Source organism: Balearica regulorum, chromosome 9, assembly GCF_011004875.1.
Source record: "Balearica regulorum gibbericeps isolate bBalReg1 chromosome 9, bBalReg1.pri, whole genome shotgun sequence".
Lineage (NCBI taxonomy): Eukaryota > Metazoa > Chordata > Aves > Gruiformes > Gruidae > Balearica > Balearica regulorum.
The window spans coordinates 10,291,205-10,315,114 of record NC_046192.1 but is presented as its reverse complement, the minus strand read 5'-3'; the positions used below and the strand labels follow the sequence as shown (position 1 = coordinate 10,315,114).

The following is a 23,910-nucleotide window of genomic DNA, read 5'->3' as shown; positions in this document are numbered from 1 at the left end:
CTAAAAAGCAGGGGCAAAGTGAAGAAAAGTATTACTTCAGTTAACCTTCAGATAATCCTGAAATGTGGAAGAATGTCAAGCCAAATCTGGAAAGCATTTATAAAAAAAGGCAGGAGATATTTGGGGAAAAAAAATAAATAAAATCACAGTTTCCTTATTTGTCATTTAAAAATAATCTTTTGAATTAGATTTCCTACAGTTTTAATCAAATAACCAGAGCCAATATAAATACAAAGAAGAAGGGTCAAAGACAATTTAGAAACCATCCCTTGGAAGGGCAAAAGCTTTCTGTTTGGTTTTACTCTCACAGAGAAAAACGACATTCAATTCGATCAATCACTGCGTTTTCAAAAATTTTGTGGTTCTGGCTTAATTCCTCAAAAGAGAAAAACTTCAAAGTTAAGGATCAAGCCTCCAATATTTTGTCACAATGTGACACAGTTGGCTAAAATTAAGGATGGTAACCTGTTGTGATAGACAGTGGGGAGGGGGTGATCTCTGACACGGGGTTTCCTTTCTTTTGCTGAGTGAATCATAACAAATCCCAGTCATAGTTAGATGAATTTCTTTTGCTTTTATGATAATATGTCTTTGCTTTTTATTTTGGAAGCAAATAAATTCTAGAATATCTGCACATGTGTATTGGTAATAAAATATTTTATACCTCTAAGATAGCTATGAAACCTGACTCCCCATTCCTGGTGACCTGTTCTGTGTTCTTTGTGTCTGCAGGTCCTTGCAAGCACCCTTTTGTCTTCCGTTGGCCAACATGGGAACATGATCATAATATCCAGTGACATGCAATACAGTAGTATGTTTTTCTACCTTTAAGGGGCTTGGTATATGAGAAATAGCAAGGTCCACACATGGTAACATCTTTAATAAATCCATTGATAGAGCTTGGGAAAGCGGACAATGTTTTGGGCTCAGAGCCAGTGACATTTAGTGCAATTTTCTGTAGCAAGGCAAGTCAATGGATATGCAGAAAAGACTGTTTGGGGAAAAAAAAAATCACACATGTTGCTACATCTTATAGGTTAAAAATTTTCCATCGCCATCTGTTCCTTAAAGGGAAAATTGGATTTTGTGAGAATATTTTTTCCACAAAAAAGTATCTGCTTTCTGTAGAAAATTAGAGCTATTCATCAGAAAGCCAAACACCTGCAAACCAAATATTTCTGGCTGAAAGTATTGATTTGGAGTGCTGCTGCCGCACCTCTCGGGAGGATGGCAGTTTGATGCTTCATTTCCACACTCTTTGTGAGGGGGCTCACAACCGGCACATCTTTACTGCCTTACATGGCTGAGCTCAAGTAGGGACAGGAGTTCACGCAGCCAAATGGCTGCAGCACGTGACAGCAATGCTGCCTGTGAAGCGGAATTTGGATGTGAGCTGGGTCCTCCCTCCGCTCCTCCTGCAAGACTAGGGCCTGAGTGCAAGCAAGCCAGGCAGTAGGGATGCTCAGGGAGCCTGGGCTGAAAACAAGCTCCAGGAGCCGCCTAAGCAGGACGCCGGTTTTGATACAGCGCCATAGAGAACAGCGATGTCGTCAAGCACCTAAATCTACCGTTTGCATGGCTAGAGAAGTGTTTCTGACTGGGAGTTTTCAGATGGAACTTTTGTTATTTCACCATTATAAAAAGAAATCTCTTCAGCTTTTCCAATTAAAAATAAATCAATTAGCTCAAATAGTTTTTGGAAAGTAATGGGCCCGACACTGCTCTGTTAAAGTCAGAGAGGCATTAATTGTGCAGAAGATTACCTAGAACTGAAGTTTGGTAATGCATGAATTTTTAGTGAATGGTTCTATCTAACAACTTTTTTTTTTTTTCTTCCCAGAATTGTATTTTAGTTTTGGTCAAATCAAGCTTTTAAAAGATGTTGGCAAAATAAAAATTAATCAGGAAAAGTATACTTTTTTTGTTCAATCCAAAATATTTAGTTCAGCTTCAAAGGAATGGCTTCATTTTTGTTCTTGGGCTGTTTTGCACGTTTTAAAGCTTTTTTTCTTTTTAAATTTAGGCCAATTTTGAAATGGACAGCTAAAAACCTTTGTTTTGAAAGTTTTTGGAAGTGTTTTGGCAGTTCTAGAATGAAACACTCTATTTTGAAAATACTAAAATGCAGTGTTTTGACATATTTTTTTTTTCTCTGCATTGTTTCATCTGGGACTATTTGCTAAATTCCATTCAAATTCAGGAAGAGTCTCACTCCCTCTGAAATTCATTTGTGTGGTATATTTATTATTTGTCAGAAAGCAGTGATTCATTAAGCTCTGCATCAGTTCAACTTTAGATAATGGGAGAGAATGCTTAATAGGGAATTGATTGTATACAGCTACATTTCTCACTCACTTTATAATTACTACCCTAATGGAGAGCACTGGGCTGTGTGGAACAGCTGCAGGAAGGAGGCAGCCTTCACCCATCTGGGAGAAGAGGTGGCGGACAGCCCCCAGCCCCCTGGACTGGTGCCGCTTCCTCCTCTCCACCAAACAGGACAGTCTTCCTCCTCCTTGAGTGCCCATTTAAATCTTATGGCGTGCACCAGTGTTTCCACAGCCTTTTGCTAAGTTCTGCCTTTCTGCCATTGCCTATATTGCCGCTCCTACCACTGAAGGAAGAATCTTTGCTGTTCATATTAGTAAATGTGGTCATTGCACTTCTTATGTTTGCTTGCTTGCTTGCTTGCTTGCTTTCTTTGTCTTTCTTTCTTTTTCCCATTAATGAAGATTAGGTTGAATGTACTCCAACTGGTTTAAATATTTCTAAAAGCCATTCACCTGCATTAGAAGTAAACAGCTGGCATACCAGTATTTTTGTCTTTTCTGGTTGCTCAGCTTCACCAGGGCTATTCACAGCTTGCACTTTACTAAGGTCATGGGTATCACCATTTCACATTTCCTGTATTACTTGAGGATCGGGTTCCAGTAGTTAACAAGTCAAAAAATATTCCTGGTGGTGGGAGAGGAACTAGGTAGATAAGTGTGTTACACATGTCCGCTTTATTTCTGCCTTCACCATGTGAGAAATAATTGCAATCAAATATAGGTCTGAACCATGGTACTCCAAATCACACAGAAATGCTTTTGCAGTCTGCATTCTGAATGTTCCAGTCCACGTAGGCCAAAGTATGATGGGACCTCAGCTGCTGGCCACTGTTCAGAGCCTAGGCTCTAGATAGTCTCTGGGCCAAAATTTGCACTACTGTAATTGGGAATAACTCCAATAAAATCAGTATCTCCACATTTATTCTCTTGAAATTTAAAGCTAATTTTGGCCCACTATGTGGACAGAGTCCAACTAAAAGCTAGAGGCCAGATTCTGCTCTGACTTACGGGAGACTAGATGAGAATTAACTCTACTGCAGTTAATTGGGCTCAATCCTCATGTGTGTCTCACTGATATAACTGCTGTAACCTCAGTGGAATTGATCCTAATTTATGCTACTGTAACTGAGATTGCAGCGTGCATTGTTTAAATTCTGTTGGGTACGCCTTCTTCCAGGATGGAAACTATTTGCAAAGTATAACAGCCCCTTTCCTAACATTGAGGCTTGTCATATCTGAAATTTTTGGTGGGGCAGGGGTGTGGAGAAAAGGATCTAAAGCCAAATTTGTGCTTGGTGCTACCTTGTATACTTTGAGTCCTGAAGTGTTCTGTTAAATTACCAGTACCTAATTAGGGGATGAGAAGACTCCTATCTTCTCATCCTAATATAGGGAACGTGTTCTAAGATCACCCAAAAGGAGGGAGGAGGTAGCTTGAGGAAATTCAAAATGGCAACGTGATGATTCTGTGCAGGCCTTTTTTCATATATGGGCTTTCCTGCTAATTGATTTTTCTTGCCTCTGCAGTTTCTGTTTTTTCCAGGTTTACATATTACATTTCTGAAGCGTATGATGAATGGGATGCTGTGCAGCCGAAAGATCACACGTCTCAAATGGCTCGCTGGTGTTCTCAGACCAAACTGCCTGGCTGAGTTGCAGCTCTCTGACAAGTGGAATGGTTGCTTTTCTCTCAGAACAACACTGTAAGCCTTAAATGCAATATAAAAAAGCCTTCACCTAGCAAGATATTATACACACATATATATATTTGAGTGTGTCTACATATATAAATATATATGTGTGTATATGTATGTATTTTTGGAGTAAAAAGTAACTCGGTCTTCCTTTGCTTGCACTGGAAATTTTCAGTTTGTCAGGCTTTTTCCCCTGTTAGCAATGAAATTTGGCCAGGAGTCCCAGCACGCCATAAGAAATCAAGCCGTGACCACATTAAGCATGAATGGAGGGCAAGGTTATAGCATGTAACACTATGCTGTGGTGACCTGTTACAGAGTTAGAGGCTGGGAGGTGTGAGGCTGGGTCAGATAACTATTGCAAGTGAAGCACAAAGTGAAGCTCAAAGCTGCTTTGGCTATTTACTATTTCAAGAGACATTTAGTGAGGATTTTTTATTTTGAAAGCATATTTTGAAAACTTTAGCTGCAGAGCTTGTAGCCAACCTTCCAGCATCAACCCAGAATATTTCTTACTTTTACCTACACGTACACTCATATTCCTACTTATTCTACAATGATTTGAAAAGCTTTTCTAAAACCTCATGTACAAATTGACTGCTGAAAACAGGCTGTCAAAGACACAGATGTTCAGCTGCAGTGATATAATGCACTGTATCACCCAACCAGTAACAGGAGTAGGTTGGGGGACCTCTCCTGTGATCAGCTCTGGAGTTGTTCTACTCAGCAGGAAGTTAGGCATTCTCTTAAGAAAAAGGAGAGATGCCAGGGAAATGTTTACACCACCTATGAACTTTGTTCCCCAAATCTTTATTTTGTCTCTTGAAATACTGAATTAAATGCAGATGGGAAAAACAAAAACTTTTTTTGATTTCAAGGCTTTCTTATTCATTAGTCTTTGCCTTCTTTTTTTTTTTTTTTTTTGGGTAATTTTTTAATTTCTCTGACTTACTAGACCCAGTAGCCCAAGAGATAGCACCATTTTAATGTAGTTCTGAAGGGAATTTGGTTCGGTGTTGTAAGGCAGGCTAGGGAAGAGCCTGGTCTTAAAATAGACACAAGGCACAGTACATGAATCAGCTTCCAGGATCACACTGAAGCACAATGTGAACTTTGCTTTGTGGAGTGGCATACTTGAAGAGCACAATGAAAACTTTCACGACAACCAGAACCAGGGCTGCAAAAGATCCGCAGTGTTCCCCCCCCCGCCTTTTATAGCAGCAAATAGCGTCTAGTGAAGATCATGCACCTACACCAGCTTTGCCTGGGTCTAAGACTGCATGCCTTTGTGTGGAATCCCTTGTGAGCTATCTTTCTGTAAGAGAAACCTTCACACCTCAGTCACTTGGGAAACATTTCAATTTTTGTTGATGATATCACTGAAGCAAATAGAAAAATAACTTCTGGTATTTGTAAGTTCTGGCTCACACATCATGGGTAAGGTCTAAGCATAATTAGGATTTAGGTGTTTAAAAGGTCAGTACTACAGCCTTGCTTAATAACATAATCCAGAGCTGTACACTGGGTACAAGTATTAGATTGGTGGCAGCAGCACACTGACCAGGGGAAGTGCCTCAGTTCAGCATACTCATTGGGGAGCTGCGTATTGTCCCAACAGAAATACCACCTCTTCCTAGGGTGCAGACTAGCAGGGAATTACTGGATGCCAGTTCTTGCAAGAACTTCTAGATTAGCAGAGTTTGGAGCACTTTCTGCATCCTAGAAAGCTTAAGATGCTGAGGACATAAGAAGTCATTTAAGGACTGCCCTAGCATAGGCATCTGCTTCATTTCTGATTGATATTAGTCCAGCCTGTTCTTAAAACCTCTGTGACAGCACCACCGTAGTTTTCCGAAAAGCAGGCTGTGTCTGAGCTGGTCATTAGCATTAGACGGCTTCTCGTAATGTCCAGTATGAGCCTTTCTTGCTGCCAGTTATGTTGTTCTCACTTTTATTCTTATCTGCTAAGCACATTTCTTCATTTTTATGCTAGTCCTTTCTGTGTGTGCAGACTGTTATCCCAGTTATCTCTTTTGCATGCTAATTATCTCAAATTATTCAATCTTACCTTTTAAGTTGTATTTTCTAGATTTTTGGATCTTCTCAGAGCTCTTATTTAATAGCACTTAACAACTTTCTGGAAGTCTTGTGCTCATCACTGGACCTGATACTTAAGCTAAAGCCTTACCAGTGCCCAGTACCTTGTCCTATGGCTGATTTATAGTTCTTTCAGCCCCTCTGGTAGGACTGCTTTCACCAGGGATGCCAATGTCTGCTTTCAATATTTAAAAGCAAAAGAGGATGAACTGGTGCTAAGAGAAGCCAGACATTCAGCTGACATCATAAACTGATGCAGCATCTTAATGTCTACAAACAATACTGATTTACATTATCAGAGCATGGTGAACCCAGCAGGTTTACAAATGCCCTGGCATTAAAACATTCAAGCCTCCCGATCTGTTTCACTGCAAGTGCTGCTTCTGCCAGCTGCAGGTTGGAACTATACCATCTCCTCTGTATCTGTGTCTAAATCTAACCTGCTTCACTGTTGTGATGGACATAAAACCCTGGTGGATGAATGATTCACACTTGCATAATTAATACTAATTGTTTAACCAGAAGCACTTGCTGTATGAAGTATTAAAATCATTACAATTAAATCCTGCTGTATTTTTTGGTTTGTGGATACTAGTGTTTAAACTCAGTAATCAAAAGATTATTATTAAGGGTTTCAATTATATCAAAATGTACTAAGAGTATGTTATATTCAAACGGTCATCAGCTCTGATCAACTCTGAATAGAAAAACGTTTCACTGATTTGAGGTGCTACAAAATGATCATAAAGTTATCCCAAGTAACAATGTAATTAAGATTTACAGGTTGCATAATTTATTTCGCATGTATAACAATTGAAATTTAACAAATGAAACCTGAGTAAATAGTGCTAATTGGCAGTATTTTCAGAAGCAAAAATGTTTTAACAATTGAGTATCGTATCTTATCTTGTTCCTTTCTTACCATTTTTTGCTGGATTGTTATTCCGCTCCCACATTTTCAGATTTGCTGATCTTCTTTTTGGTTGGACTTGACTCTGTTGGGGAAGAGAATGAGGTTTTTTTTAATAGATGAAAATCTTTAGCTGATAAATCATATTATTCCATTTTAAATTGTTCTTATTTTACCCAGTGTGGCCTGGGCAGACTTGCTGATGCATGTTTTTATCTACACCTTGGTCATATATTAATTTAATTCATTGTACAGCAGAAATAGCATATTGTATTCATGGAATTGAAAGATTTAACAGTTTTTGATACTGATTGCTATATTCTCATTTATGACAGTGTAACTTCATTGCAGTCTCAGCTGAAGCGTTTTGAACTGGAATGGATCAAGGAATAATTATTCTTATTACAGTATGTTTTGTTAAAATCAGGCAACACACTTTTCTTTACTATTTAACATTTGTATAGCAGTAGCTTCAAGAAGTAGAGCTCTATTGTTTAAATGATTATATTACCCATCTTCATGTAACTTCTGAATCTCACACCTCACTGTGGTGAGTGGTTTGAGGGAAGAATGGCAAAATACACTTCTTGTTGTTGTTGTTGTTGAAAGAGGCCTTTATGCTTAAATGGAGACAGCTTACAGGATTGGGCTATCAGAGCAGCAGCTCATGACTTGTGTTATATTGACAATGTCTTGGCAAATAAGAGACTGACAAATTGTTTTGCAATGAAAGCATAAACTATACAGAATATTGTGGAATGCAGACAATATAAGGAGACACCCTCCAGTCTCGAAGGACTTGCATTTTTTTATTGCTTACAATATTTTCTCTAATTTCAGGGCTGATGCAGTGTTTCGTTTGGGGAAGTGTTTTTTCCCTTCTGCCTCCTACCAAGCACGCAGCAATATCTTGAGACCAACACCACTTGTGCTTGTCTAGTGCATTAAAAAAAATGCACACTGCTGTGTTACAGAGGTGAGAAGCTTTGTTAGGGGCTTACCTCAAAGACTGAAAGATTCATCCTGCAAGAACAACTGCATGCATGGTAGGTATTTAAAGAGGTAAATAGACAGGTTAGGCTTTAGATAAAGATCTCCAAAAGTGAAGATGGATACATTTTCTCAGGGAAGTTGTGGAATACTCATCACTGTCTTAACAAAAAAGTAAAATGAAAAATAATAAATAAAATAAAATCTCCCACAAAATACAATCATCATTAAGCTAAAAGCAAATACAACATGCAGATTTGACTCTTCGCTGAGGATGCACCAGAGGACCTCTCACACCCCCTTCCAATTCTGCCTTCAGGGTCAGATCTTGAACTGGTGCTGAATTCTTTACATTTGGGTGGCCTGTACAGGGCTGTCCATTGGTACCTCCCTTTGGTAGGAAGGGGGCTTTAACTACTTGACAGTCCTGATACTCAGCAATACCCTGTCAATCTTGTTTTTATTCAAATTTCAGACAAAATAATGTCTTTTCAATATACTTAGAGATAGATTACTAAAAAGAATTATTAGATGTTGCCAAATTTCAGAGTTCAGTTGTTCTAGAATGATGTGTTTAAAAAGAGTAAGTGTGTGGCACCAGTTTACTGTGTGGAGAAAGATGAATTTTTTTCAACTTCTATCTTTCAAAAACAAGTAGAGAGCAGGAAAAATGTTTTTTCTTTAGCTTGTCACAAGCAGTAATTAAATAAGCTTTTCACTAAGATAACATATGGAAAACTCTGATTCCAAAGAGAAAGTAAATCTAGAAAGGTATAGATTAGTGAAAAGGGACATAAAGATGAAAGTAGCCTTATAAGTAAATATAAAACACAGTAACATAATACTATTCTTTCTGCCATATTTTTATACACTAGTAAAGCCTTATTACCTATTTCTGTGGCTCACTCTTTCATGCGTTCTTCGGTATTCCCTGCTGCAATAAGCAGTCATCCAAAATACCTGTGGGACTGGCCTCTCCCAAGACACTGACTGTGGGTTGTTCCCTAACTACTGATTTCTATTATTTTAATGGCACAAAGAAATCACTCTAAAAATGAATTATAGTATTCATCCAATCATAAAATGACATTATGAAAGCAGTTCTTTTGCTGATGTGGTGACTATAGAGTTGCTTGACATTATTCTGGTAACACAATTTGACTGGATATACATTTTGACATCCAGGAAACAGGAACACTGATGGAAACTGATGGACCCAATGTCAAAAGAAGAAAAAACTAGCTGCAGGAGGACACCTAGAAAATTAATAGGTGGATTGTAAAAAATCCCATTCCCAAAGGGCAAAGTCAATAAAAAGAAGCTGAAAAAAAACAGAAACAAAAGGCAAATACAAACCAATTTTTATATTTCTTTCTTATAAAAATAACAAAGAGATACTGAGGGGAATTTTAGAGCTCAGCAGAGGCAGGCTGAGGAGTAGTAAGTTTTAACCTGAATAGATGACATTCAATATTCATATATCTGTTTCTGCTGCAGCCTTCAAGAATAACTGTTGATAATGTGGAGTGCTTCATTATTAAGCATCCTTTATCTTGTTCACACTTTTAGTCTTTTTCTTAATTTCCACCATAAACGTGTTCCAGAATACTGTGAACAAAATGCCCTCCTCAGGAGGACTAGCATTTGCAGATATTTTTTGTTGTGGACATTTCATTACAGAAGCCAAGACCTTTTCTTACTTCCCTCAAGAGCCTTTGTAAACACTTCTGCTTTCACATTTATAAAGTGTATTTATACATAATCTCCTAAATCTCCAAGACAAAAAAAAATTCTGGTTTTGTAATCAGCCAGAAACATATCCTTTCACGTATTTTGTCCATTCCTAACTGAGCATTTGTATGTGTCGTAGATTGGTCAGTTTTCCCTGTCACCAAGTGATAATATTGCATAGGTAAAGAACTTATGACAGGGCTTAAGGCAGAACTGTGTTAAATAATGCAGTGCCAAGAATTCAGTATTAGCAGTCAACAAACTCCTCCAAGTAAATGATAACATTTACATATTTTGCCACCTGCTGACATGTCTCCCTTTGCATTGATACCAGTATCAGACTATTTCTAAAGTCAGTCAGAAAGACTTCATTATTCTGATGTTTTTGAGCAGTCTGTGAAGTCCCTGGGCAGCAGATTTTGGAAGCTGGGAGACTGGTGTACTGTTGTCATTATATACTTACTGTTCTCTTATGTCCTTCTGTAGGCATCTGCTGATGGCCATAGGATACATATTGGCAAAACGGACCTTTGGGTTGTTCCAGAATGGCCATTCTATGCAAAAAAACCCCTACAAAAAACACCAATCAGTCATCCAAAATAATAAATAACAAGAAACAATTTTTTTTTTAGCAAAAAACGATCCTGAAATCAAAATACTGAAAATCAACCAAAAGGAAAAAAGTTTTTGTCAAAGTGACTTGGCTTCATTTTACTAAGTTTTTGGCTAGAACGTTTCCATTGATAGAGTTGCTAAGTGCATTCTATTTACAAATATAAACACTTGATTTTGATCAGCAAAAAATGCATCAGCACACTTGAACAGTGTCAATGATGACATAATTACACTCACAATTTCCTCTCCGTAATGATTTTTAAATGTCAGCAGTCATTTTTTTGTCTAATTGTAGCCTGCATGTCAGCACTTCCTCTTAAAACAGCATGTTCCTCTCTGTTGGAATTTCACACCTCTCCACTCACTCACTCACTCCACCAGTGAAGATAATGAAGATGATATAGGGCTCCAGGATATTTTCACTCCTGTGCTGTTTTACCATTTAACATCAAGCAGGCAGAATGAGGACTAATTTATTTTTTTTTAAAGTACAGAGTTTGATCAGTTAGGCTCTAAATAATTATTTGATTTTAATGAACAAATCAAAAAGTAGTCTCTGTTTTTCTGCCTCCCTGCTGGTGCTTTGCTAATAACCTGTTTAAAAGCATAGGCACATGATAAAAATATTCTCGCACATCTACACTGTAAACTTACTCACTAGAGGAGAAGCCTTACCCTGCAATGCCAAACAGTCTCTTGATCAGTTCAGTGTTTAACACAGTGCAAAAGCAGGTGACCCTTTCTCTGCAAAGGCAGCCTATTTGGAGATGTTATCACTACTATCTCATGCTATGACCTAGAAAGTGACTTTTGAAATGCTCTTTTGCATGGTTCCAGGCCTCCGGATCCCACAGCATGACAAATAGGTGCATCTGGAGTTCATCTCAGAGCTCTCTTCCTCTTTCCATAGATCACAGACCACATCACCAAGTATATGGAAGTGTATCACTTGTGCAATGAACTGGAAGCTCTGCGTTGAGGTTAGCAGCAAACATTTTTCCACTCATCTGAACATAGAGTGGAATTGGAAACAGGGGCCAAAGAGGCCTCCTTCAATCCAATTTGCTTACAACTCATCTTCAGCTCTCTGATGATGCTTAACTCTAGGATTTAGGAGATAAAGCTTATAATTTACTGGTCCATTTAGTATCAAAATAGGTGAAGAGCCATGAAGAATATACACTGTGAAATCAAATCATGAAATAATGTTGAGATGTCTGATAAAAAAAGAATATGATAGAGTATCTCTGATTACAAATACACACACCCACACAGAGACAGAGCAACCCTACTTGTATGTCTGAATGGGTCCCCAAAAGCTAGATGAATGAATAAATTGAATAAATAATGTGTGGGTAGGGGGTGGGAGTGTGTTTTCTAAAGCCCAAGATAACATTTATTACGTTTCTCTGTGACATTACTAACACGTGACACATACACACACAACTGTATATGTGCACACAGGCACGCAAGTGATCATGTATATATTTGTACAACACAAATGCTGACCTCATACTCTTTGTGATTTATGCTGCATTTTGTGTCGTACACTTCAAATTTTACTTTTTGACTAAATTAGTGGCTCAGAAATCTTCTGGAGCTGTTGGAAAGGGCAAGACTTTTTTAACAATCACATCCTACACAGTTGTGAGATATATGAATAAATAGAGACAATCTGAAAAAGAGATCCTTCTGGGTCACCCCACTGCAGAGGGATGTCCCCAAGGACCATTTAATTAAGGAAACAAAGCAAACCAAAGAAACTAACAGCTCAGCAATCAAGAGGAAAAGAAACCAAAGTCTTTGAATACTTCTAGGAGAATATGAGTGCTGAAGCCAGAGGAGGACCTGCCATGGGGAACGCAGTGGGTGCAGCTAGCTTGCCTGTGTCCACCCTCGGAGAACAGGCATCAAGAACCAGAAATACTAAAAGCTGAAAGACTATGCAAGAGATGAACCTAGACTACAAACAGACTCTCCTCTAGAACTTTCCTTCTGCCCTACACTTTCCCATTTTTATACCAAAAAGTAGAAGATAATTAGAAGTAATTTAGATACTAAAAGTAGAAAATAATTTAGAAGTAATTCTAAATTGGATTTAATGTGCTCATAGGGAAGTTGGCTATACTGAAACTTTACCAAAAAAAAAAAAAAAAATCTTCCTTTTCCTATGAGCAGGCTCCACTTCTAAGCATTGCACTACAAAAAAGATCAACACCTCCTTGCTACATTGTTCAGCTAAAGCTAAATTGAGAAAAGGAAAGGCAAGGAAAGAGCCATTCCTGGAGTCTTCTGCAGTTCCAGGTGGCTTGCTGGAGGCAGTGAAAAGGATTTTCTTAAGGCTAATAACGTAAAGCAGCTACTTTGAAGAGCAGGTCCATCTGTTTCCATAGAAAAGCAAAAAGGCTATTTACACATATGTTTGACTCTCTGGGTATACCTGGAGAGGACAATGCAAACCCCACACAGTTACCTGAGCTAATTCTCATTTATCCTGGCTAGGAATTTTTGAGTTATTGCTGAGTCTCGGTATTTTGGTTTGAACCTCAAGCTTTTTAATGAACTGCAAAAGGCAAAATGCCTTTCACACCCACCCCCACCCCCACCCCACCCCACCCCCCTGCATTTCAACGTGAGGAAATTTGCAAAAGGAAAGGGGAAATGGAGTTTTTTCCATTTCAATGGACCAAAAGTATTGGATTATTGCTGTTACACATAGGCATTAAGTTTATGTTTTGCATTACAGTCAAGTATTCCCACAGCTTCAGATAAATAAATGCATGCTGCTGAGAGAATGACACATTGGTCATTTAGTGTCTAATGGTGGTAGGTTCAGCCTGTAGGAGTACAGAAACATTCCCTGTACCAACTGAAACAGGTTTATAGCTTTTAAAAACAAGACTGTTATGGACTGTGCCATTTGGCAGATTATTCATGACTCACTGCATACAGGGCATTGACTTCTGCTGCATCTGAAGGTGCTTGACATCCCCTAAATTCATGCCACAAGTATTTCAAGTTGGCCTCTCAGAAAATTATGCATATTAAATTAGAGACCACATCTGAAAACTTCAGTTCATTTACTGCATATGAACTTGAATTGAACCTCACCCTTACAAAACAGGGCATATTAAAACATAAAGACAGCTGAATGGTAACCATGACAACAGTACTTCCAAAAAACATAAGTATAGCCAACATTTATTTATACCGTGAGGGATAACACATTATTTTGTACACTTATTAATATCAGTTCATGCTGTGTGCATTACTTCTCATCAGCAAAACTGTACATGATGCAGGTCTTTCCAGATACCCTATTAATTTACCTTTGATGTTTTTGCTACTCTGACAATATCTGTACAAAATGAAGTTGGTCAAAATGTTCCAAGTTTTAGATTTGAGTACATCATGGTCTCAAAATATTGTCTCAGTTTTAAAAGTCTTTCTTTTGGTAAAATTTCGTACTTTAACTATACGTTGTGTTCTATAATATTGATTATAACATTTTTCACAATTTTTTTTTTTGTAGTTGTGACAAAAAAGGTGACATATTTTTCATTGTTATATTTTAGGAAGAGGGCTATGAATTTTTCGAATAGCTTGTTATGTTAAATGCGACTTTATTTAGATAGCTGTTATTTTTTAGTCTTTAGACTAAAGGACCATTCTTTAGTTTGGATGCTTTTTTTGGCATGGAAGTAAAATGCTTTATGTTGCATTTTTATAACCCATTTCAATCCAACCAGGGTGCATTTTTAATCCCCTTTTCTCTAACTAAAAGTTGAGAAATATAGTCTTTTCCATCACTTTGGACAGGAATATGTTTAGTTTATTTTGAAATATCCTTCCAAGGGGCATTTTCCTAAATAAGGATTTTCTAATCTTTAATTAGTATCACAAATACTTTCGCTGCCTGCACATTCCTCCAGTGAAAGGTTGTATAGAACGAGTTACTGAATTCTGCATGTCCTGTGGGACTATGTGAGGAGCTACACACTCCCCTTTCACACAGTGAACAAAAGCCAAATTCTTGCTTGGGTTCTTGGTTTTTTGTTTGTTGGTTTTTTTTTTAAGCTCTGAAATGCTAAAGCTATAGGTGCAATACTGAGGGCTGAATACTGATGATCAGGCCTTCTTGGGTGGTATCAGGGTAAGGCTTAATGTAGCTCTTTTCTTTCGCTACTACATTGCTTTTCTTCCCTTATATATATTTACTTAATAGCACAGATACAGTGTTTACTATTTCTTTGGAGATCTAATGAATTGCAAATACAGTGTCCTTCCCCCTAGCAAGACTAGCGCATAAATAGTTCAGGTACTGTCAATCGGAAGCACTACACATATAGATATACTTCTTATGTATTTTTATGTGTATGTATATTTTTTTTATATATATATATATATATAAAAATGTAGTCTATTGACAATGCACCTTAGTCCATTAACTAGCCTGATATATGTCTTTGGGATCAACCTCTTCTATTTTATAGCACAAGTGATAGTTAAGGCAGTCTTAGAGTGCAAAAAAACCTCTACCTTTGTGCTAGTAATGCATATCATTCTTCGCTCATCTGTTACAAGCTATGTTAAAGTTTCCTTAACTAGATCTGCAATCATACCTTTTAATCCACTCTGTACTTTGGGAACTAGACGTGGCTTGCACCTCACCTATCTTCAATAGCTATGCTTTCAGTCTCAGAATAGTGATTTAAGTCTGGCTTATCCATCCTGCAGGGAGAAACCTTAAACGTGATCTGGTGTTAAATTTGTCTTGACTTCCACTGTCTAGAGAACCTGGTTGGCTTTTCCCAGGCTAAAACCAGAGTGCAAGCTAACACATAAGTACTATGGATAAAAAAGGGTGCCAGGATTTGACTGTAAACTGCTGCCCAAATTAGCAAAATTGTGTAGATGCTATTGTAACAAATAACCTAAGGTTGTAAAGAGACTTCCGAAATTTGAATTTGTGCAGCTCTCCTGGTCTTGGACACAGGCCTTTTCAAAATAAAGAGCTTGAAAAGGGAAACTTTCTTTGCCTACTCCACTTGTCTGTTCCCGGGTATGTGTAGTTTAGGTTGGATTAATTCTCACATAAAGGACTGACATATAGGCAGCAGTTGTTAGGTGTATGAGTGACAGCTGAAGTGATGGTGATATCTGCCTTTTACAGATTTTTTTTTTTTTCCCCAGTCTAAATTATTCTTTCCTTAGTGTGTGGAACCCTGTTCCACTTTGGGGACAGCAGGAATATATAACCCAGTTAATCCTATCTCCATCTGGACGTCCCCTCCTTTCCTTATCTGGCACTTATTGCATGATGGCTACTATAAAGTTACCACAAGACGGTGCTAAGGGCACAAATGCACCTCATTAATTGTTCTAGCAATGAGAAATTTAAGAGCAGTAACACCCTGGAAGCTTTAACGGACAGAAGAATCATAGCATGAGCCATAAAAACCTGTCAAGCTGTCCTCTTGGTGTGACCCTCCCTCTGGCTTTCACTCAGCCTAAGCACCTGGACATGTACTACCGCAATGGCGACAGTTTGTGCCTGCTGCTGGCACCGTGTGTCCCGCAACCAGCTTCTGTAACCAAAGCCCATTCAAGTCGTTGGGCAGAAGTCCAGCATGAAAGCAGCCATAGCATTGCTACATCTTTGGGTGTCACCAACACTAATTGAAATGGCAAGCAAGGTCCTTTCATAGCTATCTAGTGCCATCATACTCCTTCCATCTCAAATGCAATTGGCCCAAGAAAACTTGACATTCAAAGCAGCGTTAGCTGGGATTTGTGTTGCTGTGATGCTGTAAAATCTTTAGCGACATGGGATGTGTAGAAACAGCAGCACATGCTAAGACACGCTTTCCCCAGGCAAGACAATACTGCCACATTGCACAGAAGAAAATTAAGAGTTACCTTGTGGAAGGTATCACCATATGTGGCTCTGTGCCTGTGGTGATCTGGGCACAGTGCCACACTGATCTGTCTAGGATCCACAATAGCTGGGTTAGTGCAAAATCCTAGCTCTCTGCAGTAAGATTTGAATTCTGGTTTGTAGAGAATAGGGAGAAGAGAGGCTCTCTGTCTTACAGTCCTCTGTGAAAAGTTACTGCATCTCCAAATGCTTAGGGTCTTTAGCAGACAAGCAACAAACTGACTCACTTCTCCAGTAAATTGGGAAAACACATCCTTTACTGCTGCAGAGGTTCCTAAATGAAGCACAGCTGGATGGCTGCCAGTAAAGCCTTAGTACAGTAGTTGGCTAGGGAACAAGGATGCCCTGGCAACCACGCGTTAGCGAGGATGCTGCATAATCTTTTACAAACTGTTGTGAGCTCAGGCTGAGGGTGGAGATGCGGGGGGGGGGGGGGGGGCGCGCGGATCTGCTTCCCAGAGATTTACATAGGTGCTGCTGCAGAGGAGAAGGTGAGCACTCTCCATCAATGGAGAGTAATGCTGGAGTGATGGAGCCTTAGATGTTTAAGGCTAAAGAGTCTTCAACAATTTTGCAGATGTACTTACTCTTTCTTGTATCTTCTTGAAGCTACAAAATGCAACAAGGTGCCTCACCATTACAGGATGGGAGATCTAAGGGAAGATCATGCAGACTCTTTTGAAAATAACAAAAATTAAAGCTTACAGGGAGAAAGGGGGAAAAGCTGGGTTATGAACTATAACTGCTTTCAACTGCACTGACATCTGCTTGATCCCTGATTTAGTTTTGTCACATCAATCTCTTCCTTTGTTTAAGTAAATATGCATCGCTGCACTGGTAATTAAGGAATAGTTATAGGTTTATTGTAGGTACTGATGGTATGCTTTCTCTTGCTCTTCTATAAAGCTAGATCAGGTCACTTCCTGTATGCTGAGGAAGCAAGGTTAAGTTCTCTTCAGTCAATCTCTACACATCATTTGATGACCCACCCTAGGGTAAAGATTTTAATGCTTTCATAAACATAAACTTCTGAGGAAGACAATAGGGGACAGACCATTGTCTTAAATAAACTTGCAGAATACCATTGGTGGTGCAGCTATTAAGTTCATAATTCTGACAGCCCAAAATCTACACCAGCTCTTTCTGAGGTGCAGGTGAGGTCTGGTGACTTCTACCACCCTGAATGTGCACTCAGCTGGAGCATCCTCTTCCAAACATTTATGCGACAGGAACAGCCACTGCTAAAGAGCAGATGTGCTTAACTCCACTTCATTGGGCAGTGGAATAAACTCAGGGGCAGATCTCATGTATTTCACAAAGATGGTGTAAATCTTATTATTTCATAGTATTAGTTAAAATTTATGAAGTATTTTAAATTCCCAGAGGAACCATTATGAAGTTGCTATAGATGTTATTATTGTTGTATCTGACAGGAACAATATTGTGTTCTATAATCTACAGAAATGCTAATATTGTTTTGTTTCTTAAGAGTACTTATGCGCTTTATAGAATTTCTTGTCTATTTTTCTCTGTGTCCTCTGATCTACAGGAACTTTATAATGGTATGAAACATTGATGTTTTGGGAATGTTTTTTACAGCCTTTTTTCATGCAGACTTCTGTGGAGGGTTTGCTAATGGTATATGTGTGTGTTTGAATTAAACCCTTTAATGCTAGGGGAGGAGATCAGTTTGACATGGAATTCAACTGCTGTTTTTGTAAGGAGAAAAGGCCTGAGTATATCTGGTTGACTGAACTGTTTCCTCAAGGAAGTATTCATTCAGTCAATGTCCTGAAGGGTTAAGAAAACAGAAACCCATAGTTTTACTGAGTTGTTATGTACGTTGCCAGGGGAACTGTAGCTGGAATGTTTAAATGTGTTGTTTCTCCTCAAACCCACAGAAGTGGAGCTTGAGTGTCTTGGTGTGCCCTAATCCTCGCAATTAGCTTCTATGTGGTGGGGGGCTTATGGGGCTGACTCAGACTTAATACTTGTTAGTGATACTAGGTAACATTCCCACCATGCTGGATGGAGTGAGTTTAGCATCATACTCTTTACTTACATGAATCACAACCAAAAGCAGAGAAGGGAGTATATTAAAAGCCTCCCTTATTGCTTCTCCCTGAACCCCATGGACTTCTTTTAGTAATACACATTATAGAAATTAATGATATCCAAGGAGCTCTCCTTAAGACTTAGCTAAGAGAAATCATTAGGTTGATTGATCTTGACGCAGATCTTTCGTATCTGTATTGTCATACTATTTAAGTTAGCTTCACTGGTGTAAAATTGGAGGAAGATCTATTGAATCTTTCAACAGAGGAGGCAAATTTTAGCCTTGTTTCCATTTTAATGGTTAGGCTCTTGCACTGTGAACAGATCAGTCTGCAGAGTCTAATCAAGCACTCCTCATTGCCAGATCAATTGCCATAAGAAAAATCTCTCTCTCTCTCTCTCTAGGTCAACTGTGACTTAGCTCTTTCAAGAAGCTGGGAACAATAACAATGTCCAAACTCTCCCAAAGCCTTCTACCACCACATTTTTTTCATGAGCGACTGGCAGCACCCAGCTGAGTCAAAACTAGCTGAGCAGCACTCAACCCCTGGTTGAGTCAAACCTTTTTCCAAGCATAAACTGACCCACACTTTGACTGATTTATGTATTTCTTCTGGTAAGTAGGAGGATCTGCATTCAGGGAAATGCTTTCAGTTTTGTACTTGTATCTCCTCCTATCACTCAACATAAGGTTTTTAACACAGTTCAAGAGAATTCTGGCTTAATATAATTTGAGCCAATTGTTGTTCCAGTGGACATGGAAAACAGATTATGTCCTTCTTTGCAGCTGCCCTTCAAGCACTTGAAAGCCCAATGCTTTCACAAGACATAACACCTGATCATTCTTGTTGCTTTCTATGGTTCCTAAGCAGGACCCACACCTTGAGCTATGGCTCCTGAGACAGATAAAGGTCTCCATCTTGTCGGTGCTGGGGCACCTATTTTTGCACTTCATGAAACTTCTGCACAGGTTAGTTTGAGTAGGCATTTCTGCACACTTCTGAAAGCGTAATGTAGGGCTAGACGGAGGTGCATTGCCAGGAGCTGAACATGGCTTGCCTGCAATCTCCTCGGCTCAGGTTTGTACTTCACCACCCACATTTATCTAAGTTTTTATTTAAAATAGTCTCTTAGAAGTCTCTTTAGATATCTAAAGTCTTCTAAATTGCATGCAAAGCAGAAGCTCTGACATGAGCCGAGTCTGCTATGTAAAAGACAACCTATAAAAAACAATGGGAAAGTGTAACCAAAGCCCTGCATTCCTCAGAAGAGTTAATCCTGCAATGGGTGCTGAACTCCGAGCCCTAATGATTGAGGTGTTCCTTACATCTTTCTTTTTCTTGCCATTTGCAGCCACAAGGTAAGGATGAGCAAAAATATGCCTTTTTTCCTTTTATTGGGTGCAGGAAACTCTTTTGTTTTGGCAGTGCTTCTTTTTGTCATTCACAAAGTTTGTTTTTCTCTAGAGTTTTTTGGGAGCTTTTTATTTCCTGCCAGACTGTGGAGGAGAAAGCTGTTCTCGACTGTAAGTTATGCGCCCCTTACAGTGCCCCTCAGTTACACAGCACAAGGAAAAGAGAAACAGAATCCATGGCATCGTGCAGAAATGCTGCACTATATAGTTTACCCTGGTTAAACATTCCCAGAAAGGGAATAACACAACGCTGTGGAGCTCTTGAGTGTCTCTTGGCCATTGTGCTGCAGAGGATGCAGGCATTTAGAGTTAAACTGAAACAGCGCTGGATTCTGGGCAAATTGGTTTTCAGATCTGAGCTACATAGATTAGAATTATTTCCTGTTTGTATTACTACACACTATCTATCTCCTCCATACCTGAAATAAGTGGCATCTGGAGCCTTGAAAAGCAATACTTAACAGCTGTGGGAGAATTTCAGTTTGATTTAGCCACATGCCCCAATCTTCACTCACCTTTTTTGATCTTTATCCAAACAACTTAAAGTATGCCTACAAAATAATGTTGGAAGTCTTGTATGTACAGATTTTTTGTAGTATGTAATTCTGTCGGGTTTTTTTGCCTTGTGTTCCAGATATTCAGGGAGATGTCAAACTAGAAAGGAAAAAAATGGTAATTTAATAAAATTTTTCAAACCCAGCAAGAGGCAAGGGTTGCATTTTTGGATCAAGTTTGGGATGTTCTCACTTTCTTCTCAGCACTCATCTTTAACTCACTTTATCTTGCTCTAAAATATTTTGGTGAGGGAAGCTGAGCACTGAATCTAGTCAGCTGCTTAGAGCTGCTGGGGTTTTCTGAATTATACCTCAGTGCATTCATGGCTAGTGGTCCCTAATCTAATGACAGAATGGATCAAACCACTGGCTCTAAATAGCAGTTTACATGAAATTTGAATGTGCATCTGTAGCTTGTGACTTGTGTCAGCTGCTTTTTCTTTGCTGCTAATATTTGAATCTTGCCCATTCCTATGCATATGCCCCTTCAAGATCAAACACTTTATCTGCTTATAGTTATGTTTCTCCTTAGAGCATCACACAGTCTTTTAAGTTGCAAGGACCTTTCAAAACTAACATGCCTATCAATCACAGGCAAAGTCCATGCAAAATGCTGGATGGGAAAGTGAGTTTTGGCTGTGCATAAAATCATCTGCAACTGGGAGACAACAGGATTTTAACAGTGTAAACAAGAAAAGAAAAAATACAATCTATCCATTAAAAATGCACATTGGAATTACATGGTAGCAGAGAACACATTCCCACAGCAAATGTGCTATTATTTAACAGAAAAGCCCTTTTCTGATTTATGAGTAATATTACTGTAAACTACAAATCTGCTGTTCTGCCAATTAATAACTTTATTTCTGTTATGTTCAATTAATTAGTTATTGGAAATACACTGAGGCAAGCATTCGTGCAACGAATCAAACCTTTCAGCACAGTCAGATGCTGGGGATGCTGGCATACATCTTCCTTTTCTGTAGCTGTGTAGAACAACCACCACCACAGAAGAACCCATTGCCTTTAGTTAGCCCCTGCATTTTTACATTAGGATTTGTTCAGTTGATATAAAATGGTAACTCAGGCAGTCCAAGTCAACACTATGGGGGGGCTTCTATAGGGGGAAGCACAGACCCTTAGCATGCTCCCCAGAACCCCCCAGTCAGGTTCAAAGAGTGCAGTTTTAACCATCTCTAAGATGAAACCTCCACCAACTTTTACAGAGGCCACCCTCTGCTCACGAAACCTAGTCCCTTCCCTGCAGGCATTCAGGATCCTTTGGAATGGAAAATTTATGCTGTACTGAAATAGTGCATACTATAATAAACAACTAGTGCCATCATTCTGCTGGTATTCAGAGCACAATTAAACCTGAACCTCATGTGAGTACTCCATTTGGGGTGGGAAGGTGGTGGTGTAGTGGGGACAGGCAACTCACCCCCATAGACTCTTTCCTGAGGCAGCTGGTTTTACTGCTTATCCCGCCCCCCATTCTCCCTGTAGTGAAAACCCCCTTCTCCCTCCCCACACTTACATGGGGCGTGGGGGCTGTGGGTGATTATATAACTTATAGGTCAATTTGTTGTTTGGGCAGAAGCGCTGCAAGAATGTGGTATGTTGGCTGAAGCTGTTTGTTTGCTTAAGTTCTCAGAGTTCAATGAGGTCATTTTCTCATCTTCCCTGTGTTTTCTGTATTTTCCACAGACCTGCCAGCCTCAAACAACACCCTCTTTCTTCGCATTAGAAATGGAAACACGTCCTCTGCAGGAATTTTCCACTTAATAGCTCCTGCTTTCCTACCGGGGGCCTCAGTGCACCACCACTGCAATGCTGTATTTCTTTCCACTGCAGTTTGACATTTTGCAGCCAGAACAACGAGCGGTATTCACTCCATCCTGATTTTTGAAAAACATATCTCTATAGGCACACAGAACGCACCCAGTGCAGCAATCACCAGGGGGAAATGGCAAAGGTATTTAAACGTCGTTACATGGCACTAAGGATATGACATTGTGTAGTAATAATGATCTTTTATGCAGTCGCTTTTCCTTACTCCCCCCCTCCAACCCTTATACATAAACACGCAAACATCAAAGCCTCTACCCTGCTCTCCCATTACCAGGCAGTCTCATGTTCTACACTTGACTGTAATTGTTTGCCTTTGTGAATTATTATTTCCTTTGTGTAATATTTGCAAACTGTATATGAGGTCCTGACATTGTGAGAAGCAGAAATGCAGATTGCAGATAATCTGAGCAGTAAACACGGAGCCTGCTTTAAAATGCACGGAGTGACCTGTCTGAAAGCAGCAATATTTGCGAACTGTTTACTGCTGAGATGCAATGATGTTGTCTGAAATGCAGCAGCCTGAAGATTGGAGCAAAATGGGATCTCAGACACTTGGTCAAGCACAACCTGTAATTTTTTTATTTGTTGTTTGGGTTGTGCTTTTTTTAAAGTTAGAGCTGTATTATCAATTATTAAAAGCTAATTTCCAAAAATCCGTTTGCTGTGTCTATGAAGTATTTTTTAATTCCTTTGTGGGAAAATAAATGTATGGAAGTAAACATTGTTTATTGCTAGAAAGAAGGTTTCCCCTGTCTGTGCAGTGGTAGAGTCTCAGACAGCAAGGTCCCAGTAGGTCAGACTGGCACGTTGAATTGCGTATCAAATGAAACTGGTATTCTGGAAAAAGGGTGGAAAGAGGAAGAGGGGTGTTATAAGGAGGTTGCTCAGGCCAGGAGGGTGGGCCACTGAAAAACAACAAGGAAAAAAATAGGATTGATGATTTGCAGGACACCTAGGGTATTTCTTTCAGGGGGTATTACTTCCACTTTTAACCAGGAACAAGAGCTGGTAGAAAAAAAAGCGGCAGGAGCTGACAGCTTTGTGCTGATCAAAGGGACCGTAGCGTTGAATGCCTTCCTTTGCTAGCTATTTATTAGAAAGAGAGGAGGGCTCCTTTGCCATTCTACTTGGGAGAGAAGGGATTAAAGATCAAAAAAAGAGGGGGACTGGCCTGACTTCTTTGTTCAGAAAATATTTCTCTCTCCTTTTTTTTTTTTGTGTGTGTGCCGTGCTGTCCACTATAAGACAAAAACGCCCTTTCTTCTTATAGTGTTGGTGCCTTTCTTTTCTCAATGAGCAAAATTTCTGTTGATGAACAATTCCAGTAGCATTTTTTTTTTAATTTAATGTAAAGAAGGTCCCCTTTGGGAAACTTAGTTAACTGTCTTTTAGCCTGATTAACCTAGGAAATAAAGTTTAAATGCACTGCTGGGATTCTATTAGGATCATCAGTTCATATAGATAACAGCACAAGGTGTTAAAATGCACTTCACTGGTGCAAGTGATCTCATGTTGTAAAAATGATTATCCCCAGCAGAACAGGGAAGGATTAAGGGGCCATGTCTACATCTGGGAAACTCCGTAAGTGTTTTATTAGCATTAGTACATGTATTAATCAGACACACAAAAAAGGCCCATCAGGATGGTGGCAAATGGCACAGTGCATTAAACCTACTCTCTTAAGTCAGTGAAATGTGATCGTCTTTATTCCTAGAATTGCAATAAAGCTGT

General features: G+C 39.2%; 1 long non-coding RNA gene across 1 annotated transcript; it reads left to right on the top strand.

Moving 5' to 3' along the window:
* The first annotated feature begins 683 nt into the window (after nt 1-683).
* Nucleotides 684-19,202, top strand: LOC142602993 (uncharacterized). Its single transcript, XR_012836862.1, has 4 exons — nt 684-811; nt 3,858-4,033; nt 7,872-8,007; nt 18,766-19,202. It is a non-coding gene; the product is annotated as an uncharacterized LOC142602993 (long non-coding RNA).
* Nucleotides 19,203-23,910: the final 4,708 nt, after the last annotated feature.